At 36.1% G+C, this 18,528-nt stretch overlaps 1 protein-coding gene across 6 annotated transcripts in view; it reads left to right on the top strand.

Annotated features, from left to right (window-relative positions):
• The window catches only part of Mkl2 (MKL1/myocardin like 2), a 235,419-nt gene that overhangs the window by 28,547 nt on the left and 188,344 nt on the right, over positions 1-18,528 (top strand). The window contains exon 3 of one of the 6 annotated variants that reach the window (XM_023704377.1): positions 9,050-9,208. The exons of 4 other annotated variants lie outside the window; for them this stretch is intronic. The gene's annotated coding sequence lies outside the window, so the exon portion shown is untranslated. Of the gene's footprint in view, positions 1-9,009; positions 9,209-18,528 lie in introns of all 6 variants that reach the window. One more of the 6 variants, XM_023704376.1, reaches the window with a different exon arrangement.

Here is an 18,528-nt window from a genome sequence, read left to right as displayed (position 1 = left end):
CTGTATTTTTTTTTTTTTATCAATGTCTTCTTTAGAAACAGTTATAAATTCTTTTACTGCAGTGTTTTTTTCAGATTGGGTTTCCTCCCTATGTTTTTGTAGTTGATTCTTTACTTCAGATGCTATGAGTTCTGAGAATTCTTTTTTTATTTCAGAGAAGAATTGCGCTCTGAGTTCCTCTATAACTTTCTGCTGTTGCTTATTTACTATCAACGCTATTAATTCGTACATTTGAGCTTAGCTAGTAGAAAAGAATTCCACTCTGAGATCCAGTATGACTTAGTTACTATCGACGCTAGTAATTCATCCATTTGAGCTGAGCTAGTGTCCTCTGCACTTGTTCTGGGTGGGCATTGCTTTTCCTCCATATGTTTCTGTGTTTGATTCTTTACTGGAGATGTTATTAATTCAGGGATTTCTTTTTTCATTTCCAATCTGAGTTCCTCTATACCTTTCTGCAGCTGTTTCTTTATTTCAGATGCCGTTGATTCATTCCTTTTAGCTGTGTGATTCCCAATTTTTTCTGTGTTAGTGTCCTCTGCACTTGTTATGGGTAGGCTTGGGTTCTGAGATTGCATTTTGCTCCTTCTCGTTGTCATTTTGTAGCACTGTCTTCTGATCTTTGTTGTAGGTCTTTGTTGCAGTTGTAGCCTTAGCACCTACTGAAGTTCAGGTGCAGATCTACGAAGTTTGGATTTATCCAGTTGTGCCTGGCTTGGGTCGAGCTGCTGTGCTCAGTTCCTTCCTGTTGCTGCCCTTGGGGGTCAACCTGTTGTGCCCCTCTGGCAAGATGTTCTGTTCCTGGACTAGCTGGGTGGTTCTGTCCCCTATACTGTCTGCAGGGATAGCAGCTGCAGGGTTTCACCCCAGGCCTGTGTGCCAGGCCTCAGCTGAGTCTGGAGGGGACAAGGTGGAGTAGGGGGGAGAAGCAGCTCTCCCACATACTCACTGGTCCTGGACTAGGACTGGATCTGCCAGTTCCCAGAACGCGACAGAAATTCCTACTCTGTGGGCCGGTTGTCGGGGTGTACTGTGGAGTGATGGGGGGCATCCCAAGAGGGTGAAAGAGGGTGTCACCCATGCTGTGTCTGGGCTGGGACCAGTAGGTCATGCCAGCACGGGGTAACCGGAAGCTCTCCCACACACTCAACAGGCCTGGGCTAGGACTGGATCTGGGGGTTCCCGGAATGCGGCAGAAATTGCTACTGGGCAGCTGGGGTAGGAGAGGCTGCGGAGTGGTGGGTGGCGTTAGAAGGGGGTGGAAGAGAGTCTCACCCACGCTGTGCCTGGGCTGGGACGAGTAGTTCCTGCTGGCTCAGGGTAGCCAGAAGCTCTCCCACACACTCACCGGGTCTGGGCTAGGAGTGGTTCTGGGGGTTCCCAGAATGTGGCAGAAATTTCTACTGGGCAGGCGGGGTAGGGAATGTGCTGCGGAGTGGTTGGGGGCGTCACAAGGAGATAGAAGAGCTGATCCATGATTTTTTTTTTTTTTTTTTTTTTTTAGATTTTATTTCAGTCAAGAGTTACACAAGGAAAATTTCCTATGAAGCAGATATCTGCTTGCCATTGACTTTGTGTTCTTTGACATAATAAAAAGTCAATTAAAATTTACCTTTTTCCTATATAAGAAATGTTTTGTCTTATGATATAACTTGCCTTGTCATGCATGCTTTTTTTCTCTCTCCATATTAATATTGTTGACTGAATACCTTGTGTCAGGGGCCATGCTGTTGAACTGCTGTTTACTCCTTTCCATCCAGCAACTAATACAATGCCTGCCATGTACATGACAGATGCCCAACTCAGTTTTAAAGGATTGAATTGTTGATATATATTGTCATTGTAAAGTTAAAGTTAAACTGTAAAAGAGAAGTGCCTTAAATTTTAACTTGGAGGAGAAAACTAGCATGTGATTTTTATGTGCACCTTGATCTAGACATACAGAACTATGGTGACACTTGCTACCATAATATTTTGTGAAATTTCGTTTAGAATTTTGATTTGGGCTATATCTTATTGTTTTTATAATCACTATGTTTTAAATTTACTTTTTATGTTTTGCTTTATTGTTATTAAGGGCAAAGTAAATATCCAGAACTAAGGATTTAGATCATGTGTAAGGATCTTATTCATGTTTCATAGTTTTGACATGAGCAGTTTTAACATACTCCTCTCAATACTTTAAATCATAACGGAAAGAGATTGAGCTATATTTTAGTTGTACAGTATAGGTTAGTACTGTTAAAATGGAAAGGTAGGTGTGGTAGCACACACCTGTAATTCCAGATACTCAGGAGGCTGAAGCAGGAAGATTGAAAATTTGGGGACACACTTGGTCATTTAGCAGGGTCCTGTCTCAAAGGGCCAAGGGTGTAGCTCAGGTGTTGGTCTTGCATGCATGAAGCCCAGGATTCATGAAATTGCTGACTGTTGAGTACAATGGATAAATCTTTGTCCTGGTTCCTGTTTGTGAACCGTTTGTGACTCCTAAGTCTATTTTTCACAGCCAAAATAAACAGAGAGATGGAATTATCTGACAGATTTGAACAGTGTTTCAGTCTCTTATTTCATATAGATTATTTCCATTGGAATATGGGATTCTAAAGAATGCATGTACTGTGTGTGTGTTTTGTTTCATGGTGCTGGGATTGAACTCAAAAACTCATACCTAATAAGCCAGCATCTGCCATTAAGCTCCATAGCAACACTTTCGTAATAAACTGTCTAAAGTTAAAACTGAGGCCAACCTAAAATAACTGATTCTTCACTGGAAGAGCCTAAGTTAATGACGTTTCCCTGGACTTTTCCTGTGATATCTTACTTTGTTTAATTATCTAGTATTGTAGGGCTTTTTTGTGTTTTTTTTTTTTTTTTCCTAAAACATTAACATTGTAGGTCAATGATGGTGAGCCTTTTAGAGACCAAGTGGCCAGACTGCAACCTCGAACCCTCTTATTTCTTGCAAAGTGCCAACACTGCATTTAAACCCTAATCATGAGGTTTTAGTGTAGAAAAAACAGCTCGTACATTAACATCTTATACAAATAGCTTTTTATTGAAAATAGAAGTTGGCGTTTGGTGTGCTTTTGCACAGTTAATGTGATCTTTGCTGTTGTGATGTGTTAGATCTGGGGTTACTTGCCTCATGTGTCTGCTGCAGCATATATGCCATGAGTTTGCCTTCACTGTTCTAGATTCTTCAATCTGTTTTCTGAGAAAGTATAGACATTTTGTTATACAGTACCTTCACTTTACTGATGAATCAATTTCTGTACTATGTACTTTAAAACCCTGATTTTAAAAATGCTCCTAGAAAATGAGGAATTGCTACTAGTAGTTAAAACAGGTCTTAATTAAAATTAAGGCTTTATCATTTGTATCTCTTATTAATTATATTTTTAAAGTTTGTATGTTAGATTTAAATGGATTGCAAGTCTTTGTTACATATTTAATGGGTTGGATTTTGTACATTTGTAATAATGTACAAATAATACTCTCTTCCTATTTTAGAGATAAAACTTAAAATTCATTGCCAGAGTAAGTGGTCATTTGATTGGAAAGTTGGGCAGAGAAAAGTTCCATCTTCATCTATAGAGTTTGTGGCTGTAGACTACTTAGACGAAACATCTTCACAGTTGGAGTGAGAGTTTGGAACTATAGTAGGTGAAAATAAACTTAAGTGCTGGAATACAATAGTATAGATGGAAGTTCTCAAGTGAAAAACAATACTCAGGACTTCCGTAGAATCTATGACTTGATTTGATTTCTCCAGGGATATTAGTAACTCAAATTTCTAAGTATAGAGATTCGAAAAGGGGGAGGGAAGAAGATCAGTAGCTGTGGGCCACAAGTTCCATGAAAATTCAGTGCTTAGAAAAAGTCCTAGGAATATCTCTGAGCTCTGAATGCTTTACCCTTCCTGAAATTTTCTTATGTTTCTCTGGAAGCTTTGTCTAGTGTGACATGAAGGAAATTTGCCTGCAAGTAGACAAAAAGAGTTTGATTGTGACTGCAGAGCATAGATATTATCTTTCAGCAGGCATTTAACGCAGTTATATGGCTGAAAGCTATTATTTCCCCCATCATAGTAATCTATGTAGTTGAAATTTTACACAAAATTTCCAGTCTTTAGTTTGTTGAGAGAGGACGTGTAGATCAAGGTGAAGGTTAAGTGTTTGTATATGTTAACCCTGGTAAGTTTTGTTTCAAATATATTTCGGTCTATTCTAATGTAACGAAATTTTTTAGTCAGAATGTTCTAGCAGCCATCACTCAAACATTAATTACTGTCAATGGGAAAGGATATCCTCCCACATCTTTTCTGGAGTGCTTGAAACCATCCCACTTCCTTTTTTCTTTTACCTTTAGAACTGATTACTGACACTTGGGAATTATAATCAGATTGCATCAATCTTTATGGAAAGGTTACCAATTATTGCACTACAAAATATGCATTTCCCCCTAATAGTGAGTGTTTCTCTCATTATGTCTTACAGTTCAGTGCTTTTAAATACCTCCTAGAAGAATGAATGCTTTGTATCATGCTCTGAGTTAATACATTTGAAAGAAACTTTATTGATGGGTTTCTTACCCTCAAATCTGGGGAAAAGCAGAAGGGGTAAGATTAGTTAATACAAAATCTTCTTAGGATCTTTGCCTGTTATATGTCCCTGAGGTAGAAGCATGGCAGATGTCAAATATCTATACTCTGATATAAGATCCAAGGGCAATATTTACTGTAAAGAGCTACGAGAAGTGAGGATTTTTATGGGGAGATGTACATTAAGCATTGTACTTTGCTCTTTACATACATTACCTTATTTTGTTCTCACAACAGCCAATAAAAATTTGTCCTTGGGCGTGTAGCTAGCAGGTTAGAAAACAAAACTGTGACTTGGGTTCAGATCTCTCAAGCTTCAAGGCCATGCTCTCTCAGGTACAGACAGAGAAGGCTGTTGGTAGAATATTAGAAAGTTTAGAGTTTTTCCATTGTATATAATTGAAATGTTGAACATGGTGAAGCTATTTTATTACCACCACCATCACACTCACCATTTTCTTTATTTCTACTATTCATCAGCATCAACGGATAAAGCCTAGGAGCTTGCCAGGCTGTCTGGCTCACTGTGTTCCACACAACATAGACTTGTTAATTTAATGGCACTCTGAGAGGAAAGGTTCATGACTGCCAAGTACAAACAGACCTTCTGCGGGATGTTAATTTGGTTATAGGAGAGAATGCTTGTTTTTCTTTTCTCTGTGCTAACAAAGAAGCTGGCAGATTTTCTCATGAGTAAAAAGGACTTTGACTTGTTTAAATATGTGTAATCAAAGGGAAGTGAATAGTCCTGATAAACATTTTCCTTTGTGCAGTCTTCAGTTATTGTATGCTGTACCTGCCAGCTAATTGCAAATTGCATGCTTTTTGTTCTTTGCCATCTTTTTTTAAAACTTTAGATTTGGTTTTATGGTTGTTTCCTATAGGGATTTATTGATAGGGAAATAAATCATTTCCTCATTTGAGCCAGTACTGTTTTTATGGCGGATTATTCTGTTACCGGCAGAGGAGTACAACTAGGTCTCTCTAAGAGGTGTTACTGTATAACTTTGTGCAGCCATTTTAAAAAAAAGTAGCTTATTGATATAGATGAGTTACCATAAAGTTCACCCCTTAAAGGTGTACAATATACTGGTTTTTAGTATACTCACAGAGTTATGTACCAGTTTACTAATTCTAGAACACAATTCTAAAACACTTCTATCACCTCCAGAAGAAATCACTTAACCCCTAGCAGTCATTCTCCACTCTTCTACTGGCTTGTTCCTGGCAGCTACTAATCTACCATCTGTCTTTATGGCCTTACTTGTTTTGTATGTGTTGTATAAATGCAGTTACTCAGTATGTGACTTTTTCTAGCTGGCTTCTTTCACATTGCATGTTTTCAAGGTTCATCTATGTTTTAGCAGATATCAGAACTTTGTTTTTTATTGCTAAATAGTATTATAGAGATATATCACATTTTATCTGTATCAGCTGATGGATATTTGGGTGGTTTTCACTTTTTTGCCTATTAATCATGTTTTGGTGAATATTTGTGTGCAAGGTTTGTTTTTTATTTTTGTATGTGTGTGAGTAGGTGTCCTGGTACTAGGGATTGATAGAACCCAGAACCTTGTGCATGTTAGGCAAGTACTCTCAGTTACACTTGCAATCCTTGTATACAAATTTTTGAGTGGGTGTATGTTTTCATTTATTTTAGATATATACCTACAAGTGGAATTTATGGATCACATGGTAACTGATTATTTTGAGAACAGACCAGACTGTTTTCTAAAGTGGCTTTACATTCTTAGAAGTGTTTAAGGATTTCATATTTTCACGTTCTTGCCAAAACTTTTATTATTTTCTTCATTTAGCTATCCTAATAGGTATAAAGTAGTATTTCATTGTGGTTTTCATTTGCATTTCCTTAAAGACTAATGATACTGAACATCTTCATGTGCTTGTGTACTGTATATCTTCTTTATACAATCACCTGCTCAAACTCTGTTCATTGAAACAATTGAGCTTTTTATTGTTTAGCTATAATAGTTCCTTATATATTCTGGATATGCATATCCTTATCAGATATATGAATTTTAAGTGTTTTGTTTATGCTGTGGATTGTGTTTTCACTTTCTTGATGAATAATCTCTGAAGCAATTAGTTTTAATTTTGATCAAGCCAAGTTTTTTTGTTACTTGTACAGATTTCTGTTTCAAATATCTTATAAGTTAAAAAAATGCCAGTTATTTTTTAATATCTCCCATTTAAAAAATTTATACAGAACCAAGTGTCCTGCTAATTATATAGTAGGTTAGAGTATCCACTAAATATTTGTGTTTTCAAGTATTTTCATCTTAATTCAGTGTGCAAAGACCAAGTGTCCTGACCAAACAACCATTTCACTTTTTAAAAATGTCATGAAAATGTCTTTCAGTGTTTTGCATAGTTCAGAACACATACATCATCCTATAGGCATTTATAAATCTCTAGCTAGTTTGTATTGTCTGGACCTGAGGATGTAGGTGTTTTTGGAATATTACCTTACCTTTTTTCATGTCTATTCATATATGTTTGCTGTACATAATGATTGTATTCATCATGGGGAGTTGCTTTGTGTATATAACATATCTTAGTTTTTAAAAATTACCTTGCCCTCTCCTTTTCATGCTCCCTTTGTCTCTAGACTCCCTTTGCATTTGCATCAGAACTCATTTGCCAGGCCAGAATTGATTTTGGTGCCCATTGTACAGAGATGGATGAGTAACCCTAGCTTTTTGTTGTAATCTGCAAATTTTTCTTCTGGCTTACTGCTGTGTGTGTGATATACACTGGTACCAGATATTTATAGCAGCCATGTTTAGGATTATTGATGTAATATAAGGTAGACATAGATATGCTGACTTCAATGCTTAGAAGAGAGCCCAAAGAAAGCCATTTAAAAAAAAAAATTTCTTCAGGTTTTCTGAGTTTTCAGCAGAGAAAATGTCCTGCCTTCTAATTGGCTCAGTGTCGTAGATATGTGTCCAAGTCTAAGTCCAGGTATTTCTAGGTAGTCAGAGCATAAAATGGGAAGCAAGGAGTAACAGGTATTTGGTTGGAGAGGAAGATTGATTATAGAGTTGAGTATATCATGTTAAGGAATTTAAACTTTGTACTCAGTTAACAGGAACCATTGAAGAGTCCACTGGGGAATGAATGGATGTGATATAGTCACTCTGTGGTACAGACACTTGTGAGAACTAGAGACAGGAGACTGCTGGACTGTGACATTAGTCCAAATAAGAGCTTATGAGTACCTATAGTGGGGCACTGGTGGTAGAGAGGGAGAAGACAAGAGGCTGGAAATCTTTAGGAGATATACTAGTCAGCACACCCTGTTTCAAGTGACCAGAAATCATACTCAGATTATTCACATAAAAAGGAGGGTTAGTTGAAAAATTCCTGGAGAAAATTGCTAAAGGACAGAAGTACTGAAAAAACTAGGATGAGTTTAGGCACTTTTGAGAATTCAACTGCACTCATGACCACATGATGGGGCCTTATCTTCATACTCTCCAACAAAAGAGAAAGCTTCTCTCAGCTAGTTTTTAAAGTCCCAGAAACATTCCTGACCTTGTTTATCAGTATCATCAAGAGTTTGAAAAAAAAAAGAAAAAAAGAGTTTGCAGAGGTGGGAAAGGGATGTCCAGTAGAGCTATCTGTGCATGTCCACTGTGGGAATTTGAGCCAGACTGGGCTATTGTTAAAGTCCAAAGAGGAAGTTAGAGGTCAAGAATGCCTTGCAAGTTTGTGGCTTTGGTAGCTAATGATGGCACCATCTCTATCCAAGAGTGAGATTTGGGGCCGAGCCAGTCCAAATGTAGGAAGTAAACAGAGGTAGTTTTTGACTACAGTTAGTGTGGGACATAACAGCATGCTACATATTTTTATGATTATTTGATTGACTTTCTTATGATTAGAGTACTTTTAGAGACAGGGACTATTTTTTTTTTTTTTTTTTTTGAGTCTCTAGAACCTAGAATATTACACTCAGCTCTTGGTAGGTACTGGGTCTGAGTCTATGAATAAGGCATGCAGGTAACTAGAGATCATCTGGCTCTCAGATGAGGATACAAAATACAGATTTAAGAATTATCAGTGGAGGGCTAAATGGTTGACATTTCTTGAGAGTTGCTGCTACTTGCTAAGGGGCATTTATAAAAATTCACATATTATGGAGATGTAATTTTCATGTCTAAATAATGAAATAATCTTCCTTTTCATTATTATAATCATTACTACTACAACTACTACTACTATTACTATTTTACTCTTTGGTTTGTGTACTATTTAATTGTGCCAGTAATTAACTGGTATTAATCCTGCCAGTGGAGTTTTCTTATTTTTGAGACAAAATAGAATTAGAGTTATGACAAAAAAGGAAATAAAGGTGATAAAGACAGAGAAATTCTATTTTCTTTTAGGAATAACTGACTCAGAATGAAACTTTGGATATGATTTCAGATCACTCCTGTAAACTATCAAGAGAGATGTTTATAAAACACTTGGAACAATACAGATTGTACCAAGAAAATGTGCTTTGATCAACTCTGGAGATATAAAAGAGGGAACTTTAGTCAAATTCTATCTGTGAATGGAAAGGACTGGAAGTTCACCTTAAAAGTAAGAATTTAGTTTACATCAAGATTTTATATTCAATAATTTTATATTCTGAATAGCAGATGTTAACCTAGTTCCATCTTTTATATAAAAATAAAATGAGTTGCAGATTTTAAATCTTGGCATCTTGAAATCTAACTCCTGATTTCTATCTCTTAATAACTATTGGAATACTAGTCTAGAAATGGAATTTGACTTTGGTTTTTACCCTTTAATTTTGAAATGAGTATGCTTCCAAGTCTCTTTCCTCCATATTCAGGAAAACAGAAATATTGGTAGCTTGGATACACCATGGTTGTTATTTAAATTTTAGAATATAATTGCTTTTATATATAAAGTAGTAATATTATGTTCCCACTTGGGAGTAGTGGTTGGTCTGTCTTTTTAAATTTTAAGGCGTAAGTACAGTTGTACTGCCCTTGAAGGCTAAACACTTTTGTCCTACCACCCTGCCAGATGACACAATATTATATAAATTGCATATTTAGTCAGCTCTTAGTGTCTTTGGGGGATTGTTTCCAGAGCTCGTGTGGATACCAAGATCTATAGATGCTATAGTCCCTTATATAAAATGATGTAATATTTATATACAATTTATACATATTTTTCCATGTACTTTATATTGTTTCTAGTTTATCTTAATGTCTCATGTAGACACTACGGGAATATTTTCTATTCTGTATCATTTAAGGAATAATGACCTAGAATGCCTGTAAATGTACAGAATGAAAGCAAATTGAAGTTGAGTATGCATCAGATACCCAACATTCTGGGTGGCACATACCTATAATCTCAGCACCCTGGGAGCCTGAGGCAAGAAGATTGCAAGTTCAAGCCCTAGAGCAATTTAGCAATTAGAGAGAACCCATCCCAAAATAAAAAAGATGCAGGGGTAGACCCTGCCCCGGTGGTGCATTGAGACTGCGCATGGTGGCACACGTACCTGTAATTTAGCACATGGGAGGCTGTAAATAGGATCACTAGGAGTCTGATCTATGTAGTGAGACCCTGTAGACCCTGTCCTAAAGTAAAAAATAAATAAATAAAAATATTAAAAAATTAAAGGGCTTGTGATATAGTTCAGTACAAAGGCCTTAGGCTCAATCCTGAGTACCATAAAGAGAAGAAAATCTGACTGCAGTTGATTGAATCCATAGATGCACAACCAATGGATATGGAGGGCTAGTTGTATTTTTTAATATTGCTATTTATTACCTAGAATTCTTTTGTTCCCCTAGTCAGTAGAATTGTAAGGCATTTAAAAAAATCATTTATTTCGTACAAGGTCTCACTGCACAGCTCAGAGTCATAGTGGTACTCCCGTGTCAGCCTTCCCAGCACTGGGATTACAGATGTGCACTACTATGCCCATTCTTGTGGCTGGCACAGCTTGCAGTACCAGGGATCAAACACGGGTGGTTGCGCTTGCCAGGCAGGCTCTTATGCTACTGAACTATCTCCCTAGCCCAAGGCATTTTTACTTATTTGTTTAATTTTTACCAATGAACTTTCATTAAATTTGGCTTCAAATATGGGCTAGTGTCTTTTAAAAACTATCAAGTTAATAGAACATTTCTAGGAACTCAAATTATAATAGCCCAGGTTTGAAAATTGCTGTATTGCTGTAATTGATATTTTGCTGTGATTATTTAAAAATAACTGAAATCATTTTCACTTGAATTGTAGATTATTGCTTATTCTCTCAGAATTTGAACAAATATCAAATAGAGTAAGACATTATGTACCCTGAAAATTAACAAAGCTACTAAAGGCAGGGAAAGACAGTATATTTTTTATTTTAATGATGAGATCAAAATACTGATTTTTGAATCCCATGCTTAGGTTAGCTAAGAAATTGCATGAAAAATTTCTAGGTCAAGATTGCAGTCCCTTACACATTGTATTACTTTTAAAACCAATTATAGCACCAAAATGAAAGATTATTGATTTCTGGAGACACCCTTATTAGCTTGTAGAATAAGTAATTAAAACATATCTAATATAATATAGTTTATTCTGGTTTTTTTTGAAATGACTTTAGTCAAAACAAGTCAGCTTTGCTTTTACTAATAAATTCACCAAAAGTAATACCATTTAGATAGAAAAATTCCCAGCCTAGATGTCAGAATGGAAGTAAGCAGCTCTTATATAGATGATGCTAAACATAGGACCTTGATGAAAGAAGGCCTTACTCTCTCTTTCAGTTGGCCTCTTGGCTCATCAGGGTCACTCTAATGCACCACTTAAGACAAGATCACTTTCACATATTCCTATACAGTATTTCTAATTGGTAAATTTTAGGATTTTTTAGTGATTGATAAATACAATTCCAAAAGGAACATTAGATTATTGGTAGGTGCTAGAGGAGGGATGGTTGATAAACCCAAGTGTTTTGTCTCTGTAGATTTAGTCTGATTAATTTAGTCTTAATTAAGGAAAGAATTTGCATGTGAAAATATATGCTTACACTGATAAGTAACTCTGAGTTACTTATACATATACATGCTGATACATACCTATATAAGCTAGTTCTTACTCTTAGGGAATTCTGAATTTAAGTTTTATTTTGTGTCTTGATAGCAAAATAGTGTATGGAAATTCTAAAAGGGGATCAGTTGTGTGGCTTATGTAAACTTTCTAAATGTGTTTGTGAACTGTCAAATATAAGCTAGGTAAAATAGGGGTTTTCCTGAAAGCTAGACTGGCACCCCACTGGGACTCTACAAACACCTTTAGGAGACTGCTGTTGCAGGCTAGAGGGTGGCTCAGTGATAGAACATTTAGAACATTCCCTTAGCTTTTGCAAGGCCTTGGGTTTGATTCCCAGCACTGTAATGAACCTACCACCTTTCTTTGCTCTCATTAATGATATATAGAATCTTTTATAAAGGAAGAAAGGTATAAACTACTGGTTCATATATTGTTTGTTACAGCTTTATACTACTTGCTTATGTGATTAACATGTTACCATTTAAAATCGTAATTGTTTTAAATATTTAAAGACATATTAAACGAGAGTAGCACTACTGGTAAGATCACTAAAATAGTCGAGGCATTTTTACTAAAGAAATATTGCCTGACTTTGTAGGATTAAGGTTACAAAGGCTACCTAAACTCCAGTGCATAGAAGATAAATGGTTTTATGCAACCAGCTCTGCCGTTGTATCATTTTGCTTTTATACTAACATAGATTAACATTAATTAGAGAAAAATAACTGAATTGAAAAGAATTAAGTACCAGTAGCTCATGATGAGATAAGTCTACATTCTTGGGCAGATGTGGTTTCTTTTGGGGGCCTCCTTGGATGACTCCTCACTAAAAGACTCAAGATGTCCTCTCTGCTGGTAGCAATAGGAAATAGCTCTGTGACCTTGGACAAGTGACTTAAAGTCAGTAACATACTGTGTATGTGTAAAATGCTCCATTACAGTGTTATTATAAGGGAGAACAGAGGTGTGCATGTGAGGTTTAATACAGTGTCAAGCATGTGATCAATTGCCAGTAGATGTTAGGTGATCAAACAGTATTTTCCTACCACATAAAATGTAGTGGGGGGAGGCTGCCTGTTAGCTTGGTTGTTTAAGTGCCTGCTCATGCAGATGCAGTCAGGAGCAGCATTGAACTGCGATCCCCAGCTCCACCTGCCTTACCAACCCGCCCTTAAGGCAACCTGAGCCAGTCTAAAAAAAAGTAGTGGTTGGCAGTGATTGACAGTGGAAGTGTAATGAAGAACCACAAACTGGTACTGACCTTGAATGGAACTCAAGCTGCAGTTGGCATTAGTTCATCATTTTAATTCAGTAGTGGAGGTAAGATGGCAAAGTTACTTTCTTTTTTTTTTTTAAATAAAAAATTGTATTTACTTAGAAGCATTCAGAATGTCCATAAAACAGTTGCAACTTTTTTTTTTTGCAATTACAGAGTGGTATTCAGTTAACAACAATTATTTTGTATAAGCTATATCAGAGACAGCTGAAGATGAAAAACTACCTTCCCCATATATAACTAATTTGCAACAAGAACCTGCTTTAAATTTCCATGCCAATTTACAACCCCCATACTGCACCAGGCAAGATTAGTGTCTATTGAAAATACCACCAGGACAGGGCTATATAAAGACACATTTGATAGTGTGTTAACTATACAAGAAAAAAAAAAGACACTGTACAGTTAAAAACTAAATCTTCCACAGCCTTACATTTCAAATTTTTTTCTTCAAAAGGAGTTGTTTACAGGGGGATTAAATGCTTTATAGACAAGAAAAAAAACTGCGCTAGAACCAGCTTATACCTGGGCCGGGGAGATAGCTCAGTAGATTGAGCACCTGCCTGGCAAGTGCAAGGTCCTGAGTTCAATCCCTGGTACTGCAAAAAAGAAAAAAAAAAGTGAAACTAGAACCAGCTTATTCATCATCATCATCCTCATCGTCATTTTCCTCTTCCTTCTCCTCTTCATCTTCACCTTCCTCATCCTCCTCTTCCTTCTAGAAAAAGAAGCTCTGGGGGCCAGGGAGATAGCTCAGTAGAATAAGCACTTCCCTGGCAAGCTCAAGGGCCTGAGTTCAAACCCTGGTTCCACCAAAAACAAAAAACAAAAAGGAAAAACAAGCTTTGGCAACTCCTTTTTTTTTTTTTTTTTTTTTTTTTTTGTTTTTGTTTTTGCTTTTTTGTAGAACCAGAGATTGAACTCAGGCCCTTGCACTTGCCAGGGAAGTGCTTATTCCACTGAGCTATCTCCCCAGCCCCCAGCAACTCCTTTTTTTTGCTGCATCAGATTTTCTTTAGTCCGGTAGGCAGCGATGTCCTTTTCATACTTTTCCTTCAGCTTAGCAGCCTTCTTGTACAGCTTCTTGTCATCTGCTGCAGTATTATTCCACATTTCTTCAAGTTTCTTTGCAACATCATCAGTAGAGAGGCCAAGATGTTCTCTTTTGATTTTTGGGCGATACTCAGAACAGAACAAGAAGGCTGAAGGAGGCCTCTTGGGTGCATTGAGATTCTTGAACTTGTTTTTGTTTCTCCTTTAGGAGGAATATAAGTTTTCATTTCTCTTTCATAATGAGTGTTGTCTGCTTTTGTCATGTCTTCAAATTTTCCTTTCTCTTTAGCAGACATGATCTTCCACCTCTGAGTACTTATTAGAAAACTCTTGAGAAGTTAACAGAAGCTTCTGGGTGCTTCTTGTGATCTTCTTGGCAAATTTGCACAATGAATGCATAGGACGACATTTTACCTCACAGCTTCTTAGGATCTTCTTTGCCCATGTTTACTTGTTTTCCTCAGTGAGGTAGAGTTGCCCAGTGCCTGAGGGGCTGACACTTGCCCCAGTGCTGCCTCTCAAGATGGTGATTTTCATAATTTTATTTTTTATTTTTTATTTTTTCCTATAGTTTTACTGATAAACAAGTAGCAATGAGACAGTTTCAAATCAAATTGGTAAGACAGTTTCAATAATTCACACATTGCATACATTCTTCCTAGTGGTTAATTGCTGTACAAGATGTGGACATGATATCCTATTTACAGACACCATTAAAACAAATTGCTCTATTCATTAAGACAGTGTAACTATATATCTATCCTAACCACTTTGAATACACAGATACAAAATGGACATTCATCTGTATCCCCTTTTTTTGTTAAGTTCTGTTATTTGAATATTGTAGGTGTGTAAACTCAGCAAAATATTCTAAAAGAATCCAGTAGCCCATAATAGCATTGGGTCCTCCGCTTGACTGGCAATGTCAGAAATTGTTGACCTGAGTCCCCTATAGCTCAACATAACAGCATGGCTTTACTTCTTATATTTTGTTTTTATACTTTTCTGCTGGATGGTTAAGACCAAGGTAAAGCAGGACCTATGCAACAAGAGTTGTAGCTTTTGGGTCTGATAAGGTCAGTAAAATCCCCTCAGGATTGATCCTGAGATCCTGTACCTCAGATTGTAGATCCTCTGTCAGTGTCAGCCATGTGGATGAGTCACGGCCATTGCTTGGCCAATGTGCTCTCTGTGAAAGCCTGAGAAAATGTTTTCTCTCCATGTGACTCTCCTTAGGCACACTCTACATCATCGATCACTTTCTTCTTTGGCGAAGTTTCATAATTTTAACTCTTAGCTGTTGAATGTTATTGCAAGATAAACTTTTCCCCCATTATGTCTAAAAGAGAACCATTTTCATTTTTAAAAATCTGAAAAAAATTACTGAAGACTGTCGTTTGGTTTTTCATCTTTTTTTTAGTGGACATTGCTTCTCTATGGAAATGAGAATATTTATAAACTACGCTCATAGAACCTGTGGTCTGGAATGCCATGGTTACTGAACACTTAGAACATTAGCAGTGTTTAATGTGGCTATGAATTGGGTCTGATGTGTTCAGCACTTGTGACAAGGGATTATTATGTCAAGTCATAAGTCTCTGAAAGCTTATTGTTTAGTAAAATTACTCCTTTGAGAACACAAAATATGACAGTTCAGAGGCAGATTGAAAAATTTAGAGGAGGAAAAAATATTTTTAAGGTAATGTCATCTGCAGTTATCTCTAACAAGGAATTTTTATTGATTTTTTTAAGTCCGTCACATGTGCTTATTAGATTCTTTTAGAGAAGAAGCCTAAAAAATATCACTTCAAGGGAGAAAAGGTAGTAGAAGGTTTTCAAATGGATGCCCTTGATAAGCTGTCAAGTATATAAGATAAAAAAATAGGGTGAATATTTAAATTTTTTAAAAATTACTGCAGTAAAAACACATTGTCATTCAAAGTTTGAATTAGCAGACTTTGGACAAGTTTGTCTGCAGCCTGTTTCCCCTGCTGTTTTTTGTGTGAAGTACTGTGATTAAAATCTTAGTGATTATTCCAAGAGTTCAGAACAGCTATGCAATTTGGTACTGGCCCTTCTCTGTGAAATCTGGTACTTACATGCCAGAATAGAGTACAAGTGCAGTAATTATTAGTTGGAATTAATGAGTTGCTTTAGAGCAGCCTCCAGGAGTAATTTTTTCAAAATTAAGTGACTGAGCATAAGTACTGGTAGTTAAACATTCAGGTTTATTTGAAACCAGAAAATAGACTACTGTGCGTCCAGGGAGACCAGTTGGTTTACTTTTCCATCCAACAGTAATTTACTTTAATTGTGTTTATATAGTATAAAGGTCAAAGGAAAAGGTGTATTCAAGGAAGTTATATCAGTTACTTTGCTAGAATGCATCTCAGGGTACTGGCGAAATAGATATAATTTAAATGGGTATTATAAAATTCAGGTTGCTCTTTTGAAATACAGCCTTATTCATATATAATTGATATTCACTACACATGAAACTATCACCACAGTAAATTTAATTAATGTATCCATCACTCCCCCCAGTTTCTTTGTACCACTTTGTAATCCTACTCCTGTGCTCCTGTGCCTCTATCTCCAGGCAACCACTGATATGTTTTCTGTCACTATAAATTAGCTTGCCTAGTCTAGGGTGTCATATAAGTGGAATTATATCCTAGGTACTCTTTTTGTTTGGCTTCTTTCATTCAGTGTAAATATTTTGAGATTTATTTGTGTTGTAGGGTGCATCAGTAGTTTATTTCTTCTTAGTTTTGAAATTATTTTCTGGTATGGATATACATTGCTACACTTTATATGTCTCTTCACTGTTGATGGTCATTTCAATATCTGAGTTTTGGACTCTTATAAATTATACACAAATTTGAATTCTTACATTGAAGTCTTTGGACATATGTTCTCTTTTTGTAACTACCTCGGAGTTAGATGACAGGGATGTGTAAAATTTTTTTAAAACCACACCAGAGTGTTTTCTAAGTTGTTTCTTTTAAATTCTGCTAGTGGTACATGAGAATTTCAGTTGTTCCACTTTTGTGACACCATTTAGTAAAACTGACCAGTCTTTTTGGATTGTTGTTATTCTGCTAGTATATCTTCATAGTATATCTCATTGTGATTTTAGTTCACATTTTCCTAAGGATTTGGTGTTAGGCATATCTTCATGGGCTTGTCATTCCTTTAGTAAAGTGTCAAATCTTTTATATCCTTATTTATTGGGTTTCCTTAAATTGTGAGAGTTCTTTATTCTAGATACGGATTCTTTATCAGCTTTGTGATATTTTATCTTAACCTGTGATTTGTCTTTCATATTCTTTTAACAATCTCTGTCAAATAACTGTTTACCCTTAGATTTTTAAAGATTTCTCTTAGCAATCTTTTAAAGTGTAGATTTTGTGTATATTTTCAGATTAGTCCTAAGTATTTCATATTTTGAGTGTTTTAAATAATATTTTAAAACTTTAAAATACAAATTGTCATTGCTAACATAGAAATACAGTTGTTTTATGTGTAAATCTTGTATCCTGTAACTTTGTCATATTCTTTTATTAGCTTTTTAGTACATTTTGTTGGATTTTCTACGTAAATAATCATTTCATTTAAAAATAAATATTGTGAGGGCCCAGGTAGAGCACTTGCCTAGCATGTAGAAGGGCCTGGGGTTGATCCCTAGGAACCATAGAAATAAGGTTAAAAAAAAAAACCAGTGATAGTTTGAGTCTCCCTTTCTCACTTGAAAGCTTATTACATCTTACTTTACTAAACTGAGGCAGAACCTCTGGCATATTGTTGCAAGAAATGGTAAGAGTTGCCATCTTGCTTCTTACATTAATAGGAATATAACCAGCCTTACTTTTTTTTTTTTTTTTTTTTTTTTTTGCGGTAACAGGGATTGAACTCAAGACCTTGCGCTTGTCAGGCAGGCGCTTAATCTACTGAGCTATCTCCCTGGCCAGTCTTACATTATTAAGGTGATGTTAACTGTAGGTTTTTTAAAATTTCTTTTATTTATTTTTTTTAACTTTTTTTTTTTTTTTTGCAGTTTGGGGTATTTAACTCAGGGCCTTGTGCTTGCCAGGCAGGCACTTACTCTACCGAGCTATCTCCCCAGCCCCTTGAATTAATTCCTTTTAGAGTCTAGATTTCCTGCCACCATTTCTTGAGCAGCTGGGATTAGTTACATGTCACCATACCTAGCTTTAGGTTGCATTTAGAGTGGTAAACTAGCATGAACTCCATTTGGTCATGATTTCTTGTTCTATTTATATGTTGTTGGGTTTGTTAAATTTTGGGTGGAACTTTTCCATCTATGTTCATGGTGGGCATTGACAACTGTTTCTAATGTTTTTGAACTCAGGTTAATGCTGGCTTCATGGACGAGGTTGCAAATATTTTCTCTTCAGTTTTCTGAAATTGGATAGAATGATCCAATTTATGTCCCTTATTATGTGTTATTATTTAAATTTTTTAAAAATTACTGCAGTAAAAA

Source organism: Octodon degus, unplaced genomic scaffold (assembly GCF_000260255.1).
Source record: "Octodon degus isolate 3935 unplaced genomic scaffold, OctDeg1.0 scaffold00195, whole genome shotgun sequence".
NCBI classification, from domain to species: domain Eukaryota; kingdom Metazoa; phylum Chordata; class Mammalia; order Rodentia; family Octodontidae; genus Octodon; species Octodon degus.
This window is presented reverse-complemented; position numbering and strand designations above follow the sequence as displayed.